Source organism: Stenella coeruleoalba (genome assembly GCF_951394435.1).
Source record: "Stenella coeruleoalba genome assembly, chromosome: 10".
Classification (NCBI taxonomy): Eukaryota; Metazoa; Chordata; class Mammalia; order Artiodactyla; family Delphinidae; genus Stenella; species Stenella coeruleoalba.
In genome coordinates, this window is record NC_137156.1 from 41,161,207 (window position 1) to 41,178,319 (window position 17,113).

Sequence of the window (17,113 nt, forward strand, 5' to 3'; positions counted from 1 at the left end):
CGGGGAGGTGTGTGGTGGGCATGAAGGAAAGGACGGGTAGGACCTGGAGAAGGCACTGCAGGTGGGGCACGGGGAAGCAAAGACATCCCCTTTCCAGGTCACCCCCCCACCCCTGTCCCCTTGCCTGGCCTCCTGCAGGCCTCCTCTCTGGGCCAGCTGGACTGCATCCCCTCCTGCCCCGTCACCTGGCTGCTCTCCTGACGCCCAGAGCCCTGCCATCAGCGGAAGGAGCAGGCCTGCCATGAGGCCCAGGGTGGGGCAGGAGGGCTTTAAAAAGTTAATTGTATTTTGATCTCGGCTGTGACATCCATTCTAATGCTATTGGGCTCACAGCTGACAGCCCCCGACATATGGAGGGAGAGGGATAATAAGTAGTTTTAAATTGCAGCATGGCAAAGAGGCTGGAAAACCCAGAGTCTTAAGAAAAAAGAGGGAGAAAGAGGAGAAGAGAGAGGAGGAGAGAGTGGAATCAAGGAGGAGGAAGTATCCTTCTCTGGGAGGGGTGGGGTCGGTCATCATTCGTTTAACAAGCCAGCCTTTATTGGGCGCCTGCTGCATGCTTGGCACAGGCTCAGCCCGGGGAGGCTCAGATGCCCAGTCAGGCTATGGAACCCCCCTCCCTCCTCCTCCTTCCCCCTCCCCGTCCCCCCCCCCACAGCACTCAGCTCTTCCAAATCCTACTCCTCTTTCAGGGTCTAAGTGATAGCCCCCCTGAGGGCCCTGACCTCCCAGCCTCAGCTGCCCCTCCCTCCCTGACCACCCAAGAGCCTGGGGCTGTGCCACAGCCTCCCCTGCTTTTCCTTCCTCATATCCCCTCCCTCTAGCAATCTGGTGCCCCCTGTCCCCTAAATCCTTACCTACCTGGTCTGGCTCCTGCATCCGGTCCCCAGCACTTGGGTTTAGCAGAGCTGTGTTCAGAATCTGCTCTCTCTGCTCCGTCCAGCTTCTCTCCTCTTCCCACATGTCAGGGCGGGTTGGGAGGGTGTAGATACAGCTGTGCTGTGGACCCTGGAAAGACTTTGGTCCAAATGGGATGATTACAGGTCGTTTTGGAATTTAGAAAGATAATATGGCACAAATATGATATATTTTGCAACAGCGCCAGGGGGCCTGGGGCAGCATCCCCAAAACAATACGCTGGCTCAGGTTCCTGTGGTGAAACAGAGTATCTCCCACCGAGGGAGCAAGACAGTTACAATGACTCGCTTTCACATCAGGTTTTGCAGCCAAATGACTTTGCCTAAAATTTATGGACAAACTGGTTTTCAGAGGCTGTTGGATTTTGGAATTGTGGAAAGGGGATGATGGCTTTAGCCAACTAATTAGTCCAAGTCAAAGGTCTGAGAAAGTTCCAGGGGTTGTGGGAGGATTCCTGAGGTTGGACCCACACCAGCCTCAAAGGAGGGAGTCACTCCCTGGCCTGTCCCCGAGCCTGGCCTGGGGGCAATTTCTGAGTACCTGTGTCCTTGAGACTCAATATCTCTGTGGGGCAAAGGAGAGGGGCTGGGGTGGCCCTGGGAGGCTAAGTAGGGGTGACTTACCCCAGGGTGCTTAACCCTGGGCCTCACCTCTCACCCCAGCTCTCCTCAACTCCTCTGAGCCTGCAGGGTGACTTAGGACTCTCTGCAGAGCCTGGGGCCATGCCTTGTCTTGTAGTCAGTTCTTCATGCTGGAAATGTCCTGCCAGGGGACAATTATTGTTTAAACAAATTCCCCTATCAGAGAATTTCCATTTCATGGCCTGGTTCAGGGGAAACCAAAACTGAAACCCATCAGACCCCTAGGCTGAGGCGATGACTGGTTTCACTCCACATGGGGACCATTTCTCAGGTGCTCCAGGCCTGCCAGGCTCCCCCCAGGCCCCTGCACCTTCAAGCTCACTTTGATCTAGTTCAACAAATTCTAAACTTCAGGATTTTCAAAGACCATTGCCCTCTCCTATTAGGAATCTTCTGAAATGGAGAAGTCCTAGAGCAGCTTGGTGAGTTTGAGTTGCCAACCCAGTGGGTGGGAAAAGGCAGGCAAGTTGTTTTCCCTTGCCAGGGAGGCCAGAATGAGAGCAGGAAGAAAGAATCTGCTGCAGCAGGAGGGAGTTAGGTCAGACCTCAGGAAGAACTTCCAGGTCATAATGATATAAAGTACGGGTGCAGGACTTTCTATGATTCTTTCCTCTAGGACTACCTGCCTCTTTCTCTCCCCCCGAAGCCATCTGTCCATCAGTGCTGAGATGGTGTCTCCTTTTCTCTGGGGAGGCCCATGTGTGCAGGACTGGTGGATTAGAATATCCCCCCCTGAGGACCCCACCAGTGTCAATCAGGTCAACTTCCTTAAAGATTTCAGAATAAGACCCAACACCAAATCCCAGCATCCTTAGAAAGAACTCGGCCCAGCCCCTCATGTCACTGATGGGGAAACCAATGCTCAGAGAGGCTGGGCAACTCCCCCAGGTCACACAGCCTTAGCACTGAGGCCCTGGCCTCCTGCTTTCAGCCCTGTGCCCCCCTCCCAGTCAGAAAACAGCTCTGAGGAGTGGGAATGGGACTGCTTGATGAAGAGCAGTTTGGAATTTGGGCCCTCGCAGCTGGCCCACGCTGGGGCCCTGCTATGTGATTCCTTGAGGTCACCTGTGGTCACTCTTCTCCCACAGAGGCAGCTCTGTAGTTCCTTTGTCTCCAGGGCAGGGGACAACAACTGATGTTTCTGGAGGTGTGTGTGAGTGTGTCTGTGTGTATGTCTGTGTCTGAGGATCTCTGTGTGGGTGCGTCTCTGTGTATGTGTGTACATATGTGTCTCTGTGAATGTGTATCTGAATGTGTCTCTACGTCTGTGGCGGGGGTGTGTCTGTGTGTGTGAGTCTGTGTGTCCCTGTGTGTCTGTTACCATGATAAGTCAAGTCAGCCATGAGTCAGCATGAGGGAGAAGATCTGTCCCAGCTGGACCAGGCTGGGGGTCACAGGTGAGGGCTGGGTGGCTGACCACTCTGCGGCTGGAGGCCTGGAGGCCTGGGAGGGCCCAGGACGGCTGCCCAGAAGACCTAGGCCTCAGGCTGAGACCTTCAAACTGGACGAGTCCACAAACTCAGCCATCTGCCAGCCAACAGTGTTTCTTTTTTTAACCCCTGAAAAATATAGCCTACCCAGGCTTCTGCGACACAGCTGGTGGGGGGTGGGATAATTATGGCCAGAGTGCAGGCAATGCTGAGGGCCAGGGGGTGGGGAGAGCGGCTGGGCTCCTTTTGGCTCTCGATAAACCATGGCCCCTTTATGTTCAGTTCCATTCATTCATTCATTCAACAAAAGGCTATTCAACAAAAGGATATTGAGGACTATATTCTGTGTTAAAAACTGCAGTGGCTCCCACTTCTGGGCACCTAAACACAAGACTGGGTGCCCTGCATCCATTATTTCATTCCCTCTTCATGATGGCCTTGCCAGTAGGGCCCAGACTCTGGCCCTTATGGACCCTTGGTAGGAATCAGACAAAGGACCCCCATCTTTTAGGCAGACCCATCCTCAAGACAGGATGTGTCCCATGTCAAGCCCAAGGCAGGCTGAACTTGAACCTCCCAGCACCCCTAACTGGGTGGCACAGCAACCCGGCCGCCCTGCTCTGAGGTCAGCATCATGGTCCTTTTTGTACAGGTGGGAAACTGAGGGACCCTGGGCAGGAGGACCCCGGTATGCTCGGGGTTTGGTTGGAACCTGGGCAGGCTGTTCCCAAGGCCACGGCCTCTCCAGGAGTGACTTGAGTTTCCTGTAAGCCCAGAGCAGTGCACACGCGGTTGGGCAGAGCCGGCAGACAGCGGGAGCTTTGGGGGCCTTAGCTCATTCATGCCTCTCTAAAATGCGTCTGGCCGAGGTGCGCACGGCCATGGGTGCACACTTCAAGGGCAGGGTGCTCTCTTCAAGGGCAGGGTGCTGTGCTGCCCTCTGTGTATTCCTGGGACTAGGAATGCAGCAGGATCTCGGTCAGTGCTGCTTGCATTAACGACAACAACAAAAAAGGATGAATGAATGCATGAATGAATGCATGATCACCGCCCTCCCACCAGAGACTTCAGTCTGACTGGGTAAATGAGACATGTATTTGGGGCTCTCACATGAGACAGTTACAAAGAGAGTTCATGTTTTGCCAACATGTGTTCATTCACCAAACAGTGATTGAGCTTTCACTAGGGCCAGGCATGGTGCCAGGCCCTGGATGAACCATGGTGAACAAGATATGGTTCTGGCCTGGCAGTGTCTGGAATTCTGGAGGAGGGAGTGCCTGAGTGGGTCTTTGGGAAGGTGCTGGGGCATTGGATGAGGAGCAGGGAGGGAGAAAGGGCAGAGTAGGGGAGGGTCAGGCCCTGCTATTCCCAGGCCCTCCCAGACATTCCCCTGATCTAGAAGAAGAAATTATCTGTGGAAATGAGGGGTTGGGCTGTGGGGGGCATGAATCCCCCCAGGCCTGGGCACAGTGGAGCCCAGATGGCACTCTGCAGGTCAGCCAGGATGACTGAGGTACTGACGTGGAGGAGGGAGGCCGCTGGTCAGCCACTCTCCCCCCCCCAGCTCTCTGGCACTGTGCTGAGCACCCTCCCTGGGACAAGGACAGTCACTTGTCACAGCTCTAACTGAAGACACTTCTGCAGTCTGGGATGGGATGCTCTTGCAATCCTAAGAGGGCTGCAAGTCTCCCTCCCTCTCTTCCTCTCTAAGGCCAGCCCTCTCCTGGGATTTTTCACAGCCCCCCTGGGGAGGAGGAGAGCTGGGGCTCCAGCTTCTCCCTGGCTAAGGGATTTTCCCCCAGGCTCGCTCCTGTCTGCCAGCCAGGCCACCTGTTAAACTTTGCAGACCAGTGCTGGAGGGAGACCAGTGGGCTGTGGCCATGGAGTGGGAGTTCCCCAAGCCTGGTGGAGTTCTGGGGTGGAAGGGACTTCAGTGGGAAGGGGCTCCTGAAGGCTGTGTGACCAGGGGCAAATGGAATCCCCTCCCCCTCCCGTCCTGTGTCATATGCTCAAACCAGGAGCAGTGGGCTGTGCAAATGAACATGCCACATGGGGGCACACGCCACGTGCGTGGTGCAGATGTGTGATAAGCTGGCCTAAGGTGGGGGTCTTAGTGATGCTCAGGGAAGATGGGGGTGGGGGTGGGGAGGAGTGTGACCCCTTGGCATCACTGTATTTGCTGTACTTCTCAGGGAGTGTGTCGGGATGCTATGTTCCTTGACCCTCGACCTTTGGGGTCAGGAGGGGTCCCTGCCAAGTCCTCTGAGTCGAGGAGCAGACATCCGCCCCGGGGGAGGGGGGAAAAGGGGGCTTCCAGGAGAGGACGCCGGTGGGGCGTGATGACAGGGGGAGCAGAAGGCGGGGCTGTTGCGGAGGGGTGGCGGGAAGCTGGGCAAGCCCCAGCCTTCCGGCGGTGGAGGTGTGGGGTCGGTGGTGGGCTCCCAGGTGCTCTCTTTTTAAAAGGCCGGCGGAAGCCGCGCGCTCGGCCGCACCTGCAGAGCAAACTTGGCGGGCAGGGCTTGCGCCTTCCCGAGTGTGGCGGCAGCAGAGTGGGCGTCGGGCTGAGCGGCTGCGGTCCCCTCGCCCCCTCGTGCTCCCGGCGCCCGCCCCCTCCCGCAGCCTCCCCTCTCGGCGTCTTCCTCGCTTGCTCGCTCGCTCGCTCTCCAGCGCGCTCTCAAGCTCGCTCTCTTTTTTTCCTGCTGCCGTGCGGCTGCCGCGGCGCCCCCGGGCGCCCGCATCTCAGCCGGCTGAGCTCGCTGCTCGGCTCACGTTCCACTCCCTTCCTAGCCCGGAGCCCTCGGCCAGACCCCGCACCCCGGAGCCGCCTCCTCTCTCCCTCCGGCTCGGACGTCGGGCTCCGCGGCGGACGGAGCAGGGCTGCCCGCCGCTCCCTAGCTCGCTGGCTCGCTCTCGCCGGAGCAGCAGCACACCGCTGCGCGATTGGAGGCGGCTCGGGCCGGGCGGCCGCCTGCTCCTCCCCGCTGCGTCCCGGACTCCGGGCGGCTCCGCGCCGGGCTCGGACCGCAGCGTTCGAGCCGCCCGCCGCGGCCCGGGCTCCGGCCACCGCGAAAAGCCAGCCTCCGGCCGCCGCCTCCCTGCGCCCCCGGCGCGGGCGGGTGCGCCACCGAGTCCTCGCCGGCGCGCGGTGAGTTGTGGCCCGCGGGGAACGGGCAGAGGGGACCGTGCCCTCCGGCCTCTGGGGCGCGAGCTGCGGCGGGGACTCCAGGGCTCGGGGAGGTGGCCTCCGACGAGCTCCCGGGCTCGGGGCTGCCCAGAGGGCCGGCGGACCGGAGCTTTCGGGGCTGGAGGGCGCGGGACCCGGGCTAGAGGGTCTCCCCTCGGGGCTGGGGCCGGCTGGTCCCACCGCCCCGAGACAGGCAGTAGGGCAGTGGCTCTTTCGCGGGCCTGGGGGAAAGTGTCTCTGTGCCTGGGGTTGTTTCGGGTTCCCCCGACTGGGGGGTCGAGCCCGCGCTCAGGTGGGGGCGGCGGCATCAGAGCGCCCCCTCTGCGGAGAGACAGGGCGGGCGGGGGCGCGGGCCGTTCTTTGCCCCGGTTCCCCACGGTCTCCCGGCGGGAGAGCAGCGTCAGCCTCGCGCGCCTCTGCTCCTTGACCCACACCAGCCCCGCATCCCGCTCCCGTGGCCGCCCCAGCGTCGCCTTCGTCTCCGACCGACCCCGGCGCCGGAGGCTTGCTCTCGGCGGAGGCGGGATGGGACGGCACCCCAGGGTCTGGGGTCTCCCCGCGGCCCCGGGACTTCACGGTCAGGTGCTTCTCGGATATTCGGGACCGACCCTCTCCGGGACCCTGATGAACCTTTGCGTCTACGCGGCCGCGGGGCGGGCAGCCGGGCCGTGTCCGTGTCCGTGTGTGTGTGTGTGTGTGTGTGTGTGTGTGTGTGTTTTGGGGGGTCCCTCCGGGGTCGGCTTTCCCCGGCGCTCAGGAGCTGAAAGCGCCCCCTCCCCGCGCGGGGGCGGGGCTGGGAGGGGGAGGCCCCGACTGCGAGAGGCGCCCCCGCACCGGGGCGGTCTGACGCTGTTTGTGCTGAAACGGGGCGGCAGTGGCGGCGGCAGGGAGTCCTGAGGCCCGAACCTAAGAGCGACCCCTCCCACAGGCCGCGAGTGACACCCCCGCCTTCAGACTTTCGGTCCTGTTTGGAGGAGGCTCCTTGTCTCTTTCCCTACTCCGGTCACCCTCCCTGCCCCTGGTGCGGGAGAAGCTGCTTTGCGGGACTGAGCTGGTCTTGCTTAATGGGGTGCCCCAAGCCGCGTGTCTGTTGGAGCCGTGGTTAGTCTGTCTGCCCCTCTGTCAGTCTGGCAGAAAGCCAAATGACGGTGGAGGGAGGATTGTGTGTGTGTGTGTGTCTGCCTCATAGTCCCTCCTCTCCTCCGTTCTGGGGTGAGGTTGGGGGCTGAGGGCTGGCAGGGCGGCCAGCTCTGTAAGAGTCTCCATACTGGGCACCCCGTTCCCACAGCCTCCCACCCCTGGGCCCGCTCATGGTGGAAGTGAAGAATGTTCTAGTTGCCGTTGCCTCTTCCCCAGGATGTGTCCTGGGTCTGCCTTGCTTCCTCCCTGGCTCCACATTGGAGGCTGGGCCCCAGGCTCTGGGTGGGCACCTCTGCGCCTCAGAGGCCTCAGGGCATGAGGTGGTGGGAGAACTTCCATGAAGAGGTGAGGACTTGCAGGGGCTTTTCTGATGACCTCTCCTGACGTGGCAGAGAGAATTCCCACGGAGCAGTCTGGAGGCCCCTGGGTGTGGTCATCCACCGGACAGGGCAGGGGGCTTATCTCCTCTCCTGGGCAGGCCCTGGGACTAGTGGCAAGGGCCCCCGAAGAGGCTACAGCGGGGAGTAGGGGTCAGAGCCCTTGCCCCTCTCCCTGATCCCCAAGAGGACCACTTCCCGGAGGGCCTTCCCAGCCCCTAGTGTTCTGTCCTGGGGATGGGGTGGGGAACCTTTGGGGATGGTGCCTCTGAGCCTCTGCTTAGCCCCGGATGGGCATGCCTGTCCACTTGTGAAGTTGGTGACCACTGTCTTCATCTCCCCCCAACTTTCGTCATTCTAGCCCTCAACTTTCCCTTAAATGTCAACATCTTCACACCTGTCAGGGACAAAAACATCAAAAAGCTCTTCCCTCCTGAGGTCTCGCTCGCTTCTAGGGCTACCCATCCCAGGGGCATTTGCTGTGAAGAGAGATTCAGAGACGAAGAAGGCAATGCTTAACCCAAAGGAAAGCTCTACCGGTGGTGGATTTTCAGGAGAGAGATGTATGGGATGTTGGGGGCGGGGCATGCAGCACATCCCATAAAATAGGTCCTGAGCTGGCAGAAGGGGAGGAGGGAGCAGGCCAGGAGTTTAGCTGCCTTTTTGGCTTCAGTGGTCCAGCACAGGCCGCTCCTCCCACCTCCCTCCTCTCTCCTCCCCCAACTTTCCTCTGTGTGGCTTCATTCTGTTGGAGGCTTGACATCTCCAGGAGGGAGCGCCTTGCACAGCGGCAGGCAGGCAGCTGAGGTAGGTGAGAGAGTCAGCGAGCAAGCCTCTGGACGAGCAGTGTGCTGGCCAGACGGGTCGGGGGCGGGCCCAGACCAGAGGGGCTCTGCAGCCCCCACCTGCTTCCTGAGGGGTCCCCTGCCCAGCTTCCAGGATGCTTGGCCACACCCGAACCTGTTCCACTGCAGGGGGACAGCTGGCAGGAAACGATGGCCCCAGGACCATGGGCTTCTGAGCTTCATAATTACAGCCACTAGATACATCCTCTCCCCCAGACAAGTGTGGGGCCGGCAGCCCCTAATTACCACTGACCCCAAGACATCTGCCCACCCCTGCTGTCCTCCTCTGCTCAGTCTAGCACCCCATTTTCCAATGGGCAGGCCCCACTGGCAGCCTGGGTAGCTGGGCCCGCCAGCTGCTGGATGGGATGTTATCTCACTTCTGCAGAGTGAGGCCGCCTTTGCCACCTGGAGAAGGCGCGGGGGAGCTGGCATCTGGGCTCTGGCCCTGCTCACTGGGGCTGGCAGAGCTGCTGGCTGCTCAGGCCAACCTGAGGGAGGAGGCTGAGGGGCTTCCCCTGGTGGGCAGCAGGCCCGAGTGGAGGGCACCAGCTTTCTGGTCCTCCCCCCCCACCCCCAGCCTGGTGCCGGCTCCTGGAAAGAGCAGGGAGGGCTTGTTTCCGTGTCCACTCTGCCCTAGTTAGCAGGGGAGTATCAAAAATTAATCTCAAGATCTCACTGCCTTTGCCCCTTGCCGGAGTGCAGGCTGCCTTTTCTCTGGCTCCTGGGAGCTCTGTTTCTTTCCTGGCTGTGCAGCTTCTGGCCTCCCTCTGTCCTCTGCTCTGCTTCTCTTCCACTGTCTCCCTGCTGCCTCTCAGCCCAACCCCAGGCATGTAGCTTTGCCTTCCCAGCGGGCTTCTGCTCCCTGCCAGTCCTGGAGTCAAGCTCTGGGGGCTTCTGCCTCAGTACCGCCCCCCCTTCTGCTCCCCCAACCTCTCTTTCCCTGCCTGAGCTTTGCTCCTGAAAGGGAGGCTTATAATGGGAACTCGCTCAGGAAAGATGAAGCCTGCCCTGCAGCCCTGCCCCCCAGCCCCCCAGCCCACAGGGCAGAGAGAGTCTCTAGCCGCCTGTCCAAGTTTCTCTTGGCTCCTTGGAAAAACGAGCACCACAAGGATAGCAAAAATCACCCTTAAATGAAAGCTGATGACTCCCGTCGAAATGTTTTATAATTAACCTCACCGTTTAGCAATCTCGTGGCAGCAGTGAGGCATAAATATATGTGTACACACGTATATTAAATAAATTGGGGAATGCGGTGCATAATGCCATTATCTGGACCCCATTCAATTAAGGTAGATATTATCTGCAGTAATTGGGAAATGCCAGCCCATAATGACAGCCGTGCCATTTCGGCTCGAGCCATGCTGATGAGCAAGCTGTAGTGTCTCCCGCAGCCTCCCTCTTCTCCTGGAGAAAGCCCTGGCTGCCCAGGGGCTGTGATGACGCCCTGGGGAGCTCAGCTGCCTGGCGGTCCCAGGCTGGGCCACCTGCATCGGGACCAGGAGGTTTGAGTCCTCCCTGGGTCCCCCACACTCAACCCTCGCAGCCATCCCTCTGTCCCTCAGGGGGACAGACTAGTCTCTGGACCCGTGTTCTGGCTGGGCTGTGACTTCTAGTAACACTTCATCGCTACAGGGTTATTTTTAGATTTGAATATAGAAATAAAGATTGGGGACTTGACCTGGATTCTTAAGTTTTTGGCCGGTGATCGCTTCTCAGATGTCACGGCCCCTTCTTTGTGCCTGGCCTCAGGGTGCCTTAGGGTGGGAAGTCTCCCCCACAGCTGTGGTTCTGTTCGTGGCTGTGCAAGGCAGTAGGGTTTGGACATGGACTCCCTAAGCCAGTGGGCCCCAGGTTTCCAGGGCAGTGCCGGGGTTCAGTGGGGGGGACAGGAAGAAGGAGGAGAGAGGAAGAAACAGCATTAGCAGGAAGCCCACATTAGCAACAGCTGCAAACAAAGGCACTTGCCCGCTTGGATGTTGTGCTGGAAAACTGGATGGTCCTGGCAAGTGGGGGTGGGGTGAGTTGGGGCCAGAAGGAGAGGCCTGGGGGTCTGCATGGGGGCTGCTGGTTGGAGGAGACCTTGAGCAAGCGTGAGCTTGGTGGCTGGCCCCCTGGCTCTGGGAGAAGGGGAAGGTCAAGGCTGGGCATTTTCTGAGCTGAATTGGTGGGACCCAGTGCCAATGAGATGTGCTTTCTTTGCCTTGCAACTGATGGGAGCTGCTGTGGCCTTAGCAGGTGGCTGCCTTTGAGCCTCTGGTTTCTCTAGTCCCGAGTCCCTGTCTGCTGTGCTCACAGTGGGCCCTCCTTTCTCCATCCACACCATGGCCCACAAGGTCCTGCTTGATCTTATGCTTGGAGCCCGCTCTGACCTCCTCTCCTGCCTCTCTCCCTTCCCACTGCCCTCCAGTCATGCTGACCTCCTTGCTGTTCCTTGAACAATGAATGCTAATCATATGCCCACCCCAGGGCCTTTGCACTTGCCGTTCTCTCTACCTGGGATGTTTTTCTCCCAGACACATGGCTCGTGCCTTTACTGTTTTTAATCTCTGCTCTAATGCCACCTCCTCTGAGAAGCCTTCCCTGACTGTCTTTTTCTGAAAAAGCTCCTCTGGGTCATTGCCTTTCTCCTTACCTGCCTTGTGTGTCTTCATAGCCCCTTGATCCCCTGAAGTGCCACCCATCTGTGTGTAGATGTATTTATTGTCTCTCCTGCGCCACTCCCCCACTGGGATGTTGGCTTCCCAGGGCAGGTGTTTGTGTCTGTTTTCACTTCCAGCGTTTCCCCAGTGCTCAGAACGGAGTCTGGCACACGGCAGGAGCTCAGCACGTATTCGGATGGCACATTGAATAACTGAATGGTCATGGATTATATTCCATGCCTGCCCACACAAGAGGGTTGTAAGAATTCAGGGCAAGGTCTGAGCCCCACTCCGGGAACCTGGAATGCTGCTGCAGACCCCCACTCCCTGCCCTGGGCTCCACACTGGTGAGGGTGGTGCTGTGCTGGCTCTGGGCAGGGACCTGGCTTTGTCTGGTTGTTGACTGAGAATTTCCTGCATTCTGAGCCTTGGGCTGGGCACTGGGACACCGAGATGAGGGCGGTGCTGTGCACCCAGGCCCTTAACGTGCTCCGAGGCTTATCAGTGCCCAATAACAACACACAGAGAGAGGCCTTATGGCACTGACTGTGGAGGAAGGAGGTAACAGGAACTAGAATCATCAGGGCAGGCTTCCTGGAAGAAGAAGTATCTCAGTTGCTCACTTGAAGGGTAAGCCTCACAGGGAGGAGGCTGGAGGGAATCCAAGGGTCAGGGAAGCATGGGCAACTGGTTTGTTTCCCCCTTCTTAGTTTCCGTTGGCATGAAGCTCAGGAATTATGTCCTCCATCCCTTCCTTCGTTCCTTCCACACGCATTTCTCAGTACCCACCGCATGCCCAGCACAGAGCCAGTCACTTCTGAACCAGGTCCTTGTTTTGGAACAGGGAGAGGATGGGTTTTGAAGTGAGGTCTGGGGTTTCTGAACTTGAGAGGTTCCTGATCAGGCCAGGGAGCTGGAACAGCTCAGGGAATTGAAGGGAAGGGGGCATGGGGTCCAGACCCCCACTCTTCCCTCCTTCTTGCTCTTAGAACATGGCTCGGGCTGGGTCAGTGCCTGGAGCAGGGCTACTCTTCCTATTATTCTAGAACTAGATTACCTGGGAGAGAAGGGTGGAAAGACCCCAGGGATCATTGTCACTTCCACAGACCCCAGTGGGGGATGCCAGGCACCGTGCAAGCTGGGATGCAGAGATATCAAGATGAGGATGACGTGATCCCCTCAGGTTGTGGTCCAGGTGGGGAGAGGGTTGTGCTGCTGGGGTTTGAGGGAGATAATTGGTTACCCCCTTTCCTTAGGGACCCAAATCATACAGGTGGAGGTTTGTTGCTGGTGCAGCTGGGGTGGAGCGGGCTTCTGATGACCTGCTTCCTGGGTTAGGCTTTGTCCATTTGAAAGGAGACTGTCTAGCAAACCTCACTTCTGCCCAGCCAGCGCAAGTCCCCGGGGTCAGGAGAGAGGGGGGCCTTAGAGGTGACCTGCAGTCCCAAGGGGGTGAGGGTGGTGTAGGAAAGGAGGGAAGAGGCCTCAGGTTCTCCCTCACTGTCCCCTTTGGGGAGTGGAGCTGCCAGCCCCTCCTTCCGTGGAAATGTGAGATGTGGGCGATGAGGCGTCTGAACAGCTCAGAGGGTTCAAACCCCACTCCACTCCTCCATTCACAGTCCCTGAGTTCTCCCAGCACCTGGGCTGGGCTGGGCCCAGCAGAGGTCAAGGTGAAGAGAGCTGAAGTAGGTGCTGGAGGAAACTGGGGCAGGCAGAGGGGAAGGGCCACCATAGGTCCGGAGGCCTGGCTCAGGAATGTGAGGAGGGTGTGCTGGGGACCCCGGGCAGGCGGGGAGTCCTTTCTGGACCTGGCTTTCCTCGTTCCACCCGCTCAGCCCTAGGGGCTGGCCTGCTGGCCTGCAGAGGAGTCAGGAGGCTGAGCGTCCCCTCGGAGGGCTGGAGGGGGGACTGAGCCGCTCTGGTTGTGGCCCCCACCCCTGGAAGCAAAGTGCAGGGTCCCTCCCTCCGACTCTGCCCTTTATTTCGTGTTTGGGAGAATTCTATTTCTTTAGCTTTTGGAGAAGAAAAAGCAGCTCAGTGAAAACTAAATTGGAGCTTATTAAGTCACAGTAGCTCTCTTCTGGTTGTTGTTTTGTGGTTTGTGGTTCTTTATGGCCCAGGCCCTGGCTGGAGAGGGAAGGGTTGAGGTCAGGCAGGAGAAAAGCTTGGAATCCTGCTTGTTAAGACTTGGAAGGGGTCACTGAGGTAGGTTTGGCCAGTTCCTCGGGCGTCTGAGAGACCCTCAGGTGGTGGGGCTGGCTGGGCTAAGGGAGGGGTGAACTACAGCTCTCCCCCCAGCCTCCCCTCCCCCATCCCCTTTCACTGAGGAGAATGTTCTGGAAAATGCCATTGGCCAGTGAACTATTGCTCTACCCTGTGCTCCTCATCCCTTCCTGCCTAGTTCTGTCCTCCCTGGAGAAAGGATCTAGGAGGGACAGCAGGGGGAAGTGAGTAAGGGGTTCTCCCTGGAGAAAGGATCTAGCAGGGACAGCAGAGGGAAGTGAGTAAGGGGCTGAGGAGGGAGGTGGGAAAGGGAGACTGAGGACGGGAGAGGAGACCCATCTGGGGGTGGGTGGCCATCGTGGTGATTTCACCTCGGGCGGGACCCCCCCAACTGTCCCAGTTTGAGCTTTCCTGGCTGTTTTGGACCTGGGGGAGTGGTCTGAGGGCTCCCAGCACCCCCCCAGCTCCCCCCTCCCCTGCAGGTGGAGGTGCCCCGTGGGGGAGGGAGGATCAGCCGGGCTCCCCCTGTCCGCCCCACCCCCAGCCTCTGCTCTCCTGGCTCCTTTCACTCCCAGGTATTTTTACTTTTCCCTGGTGCCTGTTATGCTGATCAAAGGAAGGAGGGGAGGTTGAAAGAGGCGGTGGTTTGCCCAGCTCTTGGAGAAGCTCGGAAAAGGCAGGCCTGGTAGGTCTGAGGGCTGGGGGGGACTCGCTGCAGGCAGGCTGGGACCCAGTCCAATGGAGAGAGGCCTTGCTGGTGTCTGAGCAGCTTGGGGCAGGGCCCGGGGCCTTGCGGTCGTGATTCTCATCTTGCAAGTATTTGCCTTTCTCCTCACTGAGGCCTCCTTCCCCTGTGTGGCCTCTGTCCTTGCCCTGCCTATGGTGTGTGTGTGTCTGTGTGTGTCTGTGTGCGGGCACTGATCAGCCCAGAGGTGCTCAGGCTTCAAGAGAAGCCAGTGTTGAGCCCTCACGAAGGATCTGGAAGCCTTTGCAGGGCCTGACTGTCAGAAGCTGCTGTGCATTGGTTTCCCAGCCTGAGTCTGCCCTGTTGCAGCCTCGGCTCACCACCTTGTCCTGATGCCAGAAATCCCTCCATTTGAAATTCAAGAAAACCAAGCCTGACTTCCTAGGATGTGGGAACTGGGCAGGGCCTGAGAGACCCTCGGGGCCAGCGTGGTGGGGTGGTCAGGGCCCGGGCGGCCTGCCCAAGCTCCGTGTCCCTGGGCTGTGTCACTGTTTGACGTTTGGTGCCTCAGCTTCGTCATCTGTGTGATGGGGATAAAAATCCCACCTGGCTCATAGGGATGTGAGTGTCACCTGAGAAGCACCTGCGTGGTGGCTGGCACACAGCGCTATGTTGTCCTTCGCTGTTATTTCTCCATGGGGCACAATTGGCGTTTGGACAAGACAGTGTTTCATTGTGCGGGCTGTCTTGCCCATGCCATCTCTGACCCTGCCTGGATGCAAGCTAGTAGGTGACTCTCATCATTGTGACAACTGAAATGCTCCCACAGGGACAGGATGGCCTCCAGACTGGGTCTTATTCCAGCCCATCCATTTTACAGATGTTGAAACTGAGGACTCCCTAGGGGACAGGTGTGGCCTCCAGCAGGGCAGCAGCAGGACTGCAGGGTGGTCTGAGGCTTCTGCTGTTTCTCTTCTGAATCCCCTAGAACTGGCCTCAGCAGCTAGTATCCCCCATCCCCTCACTCTCCATGGCCCCCTGGGAGAGAGATCTGATAACTCACTCACACAAAGGGGTGAGTGCTTATGAGGGGTCCACACAGGTGTAGCTGCCCCGCTCTTGTATTTTAACAGCTCTTAAGCCTTCCCCAAAGCACTACACCAGCCCTAGGTCACTGAGTCCTGGCTTCCCGCCAGCTTCCCCAGGCTCTCTCAGTGTGACTGGGGCTGGCTTTGAGCCCTCACCCGCCTTGACTTGCTGTTTGACTTCGGCAGAGTTATGTGGTCCCTCTGGGCTACTGGTTCACCTGCAGAGGGGGCTGAGGAGAATTAAGAGCCATACTCTTTGCCTCTGAGGAGCTAAACGGAGGAGGGAGCATTCTGATGCGGGGGTAAGATGTGAGGTGAGGGTTTAGAAGAAACCCGGGAGCTGAGGTTGGGTCCTGGGGTGTGCCCCCTCTCCTCCTCTACCCCTTGTGCAGACCTGGAGCAGTCAGGGCCTCTGTGGGGTGGGGGATGGGTGGTTCTGAGACCACCACTTGGTCTTGATAGAGGGACCATATTTCCAGGGACACCTCCCAACCCAAACACAAGCTCTTCTTCCAAATGGCTAGGGAAACTGAGGCACAGAACGGGTGAGTGGCTGCTGGTCTTCATTTGACAAACCCATGGGGAAGGGGGCCTTGGGGTCGCCCCCTAGCCAAGCCCTGGCTCAGCTTTCCGCCTTTCTCCCTGGGGCCTCCTGAGTCGAGGGCAGGGAGGTTGCTGGTGGTAAGGGAAGGCTGGGCCCACACAAGGAAGTCCTGGGGAAATTAGCCCAAATTAGCCATGAGAATGAGGAAGAGCTGGTACTCCCTCCTCCACCCTTGCAGATAAATATTTAATCACAACAACAATAATAACGACCGTCATCATAACGTGCACTAGCTCAGGCCAGAACCCAAGCCCCACTCGCAGAGGGAGGAAGTGGGGAAGAGAGAAGGAGCAAAGGAAACTAAGAGAGAAAGACCCTTAGAGAGGGGGAGGGGAGGGGAGGGGAGGGGAGGGAGGCCCAGCAAGAGAAAATGAGCCTCAGTTGGGTTGACCGCCCGCCCGCCCCCCTCCCCCACCACCCCCCAGCCGGGGCAGAGCAGCTGGGGTGGAAATGGGAGGGTCCACCTAGCCCTCCCCAGTTCAGCAGGAGAACCCCAAAGCCCCGGCAGCCCCAGCTTCTCCCTGGCCTTCAGGCTGAGCAGCTCTCAGCCAGACTTCTTCTCCTGGGCCTCGTTGGCTTTCCTTGTCTCTGAGTCCTCAAGGAGCCCAAGTGTGTCTGGTTCCAGAGCTGGGAGCCAGAAAGCTGGGTTCCAGGCAGCGTTCTGCTGCTTGCCCGCTGTGTGACTCGGGTCAGGTGCTCTCCTGCTCTGGGCCTTGGTTTCCTCGTCTCTGAAATGAGCTGTGCCCTGTGGGACCGGTTTCTGCCTGCTCCTTCCTGTGGGTGAGTGTTGAGAGGGGCCTCTCCTCTGCCCAAGCCTCCCAGGCTGTTGCCTGGGGAGAGAGCTCTCTGAGGCCTCGGGTCTGATGGTAGTGGGCACAGGCCTTAAGAAATCTTCAGACACCACCCAATTTCTGCCTCAAATTCTCCCATTTGGACCAAAGTTGAGCAGCAGCTGGGAGGAAACCAAGCTCAGGAGATTTGTGGAGTCTTTGGCTATAACCTCCAGCATCTCCTGCTCTCAGGCTCCTGATGAGAGATCCGAATTGCTAACGTCTTCTTTGGGCTTCTCCTTGATTCTCTCTCTCTCTCTCTCTTTAAGGTTGGTAAGAGGAGAGCATTGGAGCTGTTTTCCCCTTGATGCCAAGACCTGCCAAGCTAGGAGCACTCTCCTCCTTTCACAGTCACCCACCAAGAACAGGCCTGCAGGACGTGGGGACCAAGCCCAGAGCTTTGCTGCACCCCAGGCACTCCCTGCCGTCTGGGAGCATGGCCTGTGCCCGTAACTGAGCGTTGCCTGCGGGGCGAGGAACACCAGCATGGTTCAGCCTGTTGGCTG